Source organism: Hordeum vulgare, chromosome 3H (genome assembly GCF_904849725.1).
Source record: "Hordeum vulgare subsp. vulgare chromosome 3H, MorexV3_pseudomolecules_assembly, whole genome shotgun sequence".
Taxonomy (NCBI): Eukaryota; Viridiplantae; Streptophyta; class Magnoliopsida; order Poales; family Poaceae; genus Hordeum; species Hordeum vulgare.
In genome coordinates, this window is record NC_058520.1 from 396,357,681 (window position 1) to 396,358,704 (window position 1,024).

A 1,024-nucleotide genomic window follows, 5' to 3' on the forward strand; every position below is an offset into this window, starting at 1 on the left:
TGCCAAACTTGTCATGTCCTAAGGTTTGGGGATGCGATGCTTATGTCAAAAATCTTCAGCCTGAATAGCTGGAACCCAAAGCGGAAAAGTGCGTCTTCATAGGTTACCCAAAAGAGTCAGTTGGGTACACCTTATATCTCAGATCCGAGGGAAAAGTGTTTGTTGCTAAGAACAGAGATTTTCTTGACAAGGAGTTTCTCTCGAAAGTATTGAGTGGGAGGAAGATAGAACTTGATGAGGTTGTGGAACCTCTACTCCCTCTAAATGGTGGCGCAAGGCAGAGGGAAATATCTGTCAAGGCAACACCGATTGAGGAGGAAGCTAATGATGATGATCATGAAGCTTTGGATCAAGTTACTGTCGGACCTCGCAGGTCGACAAGATCACGTACTGCTCCTGAGTGGTACGGGAATCCTGTCTTATCTATCATGTTGTTAGACAACAATGAGCCTCCGAATTATGAAGAAGCAATGGTGGGCCCGAATTCCAACTGATGGTTAGAAGCCATGAAGTCCGAGATAGGATCTATGTATGAAAACAAAGTGTGGACTTTCGAAGTATTACCTGAAGGTCGCAAGGCTATTCAGAACAAATGGATCTTTAAGAAGAAGACGAACGCGGACGGTAATGTGACCGTTTATAAAGCTTGACTTGTGGCAAAGGGTTTTTCACAAGTTCAAGGAGTTGACTACAATGAGACATTCTCACAGGTAGCGATGCTTAAGTCCGTACGAATCATGTTAGCAATAGCTGCATTTTTTGATTATGAAATCTGGCAGATGGATGTCAAAACGGCGTTCCTTAACGGTTTTCTTAAGGATGAGTTGTATATGATGCAACCCGAAGGTTTTGTCGATCCAAAGAATGCTAACAAGTATGCAAGCTCCAGTGATCCATTTATGGACTGGTGCAAGCATCTCGGAGTTGGAATAAGCGCTTTGATGAAGTGATCAAGGCGTTTGGGTTTATACAAGTTGTTGGAGAATCTTGTATATACAAGAAAGTGAGTGGGAGCTCTATAGCG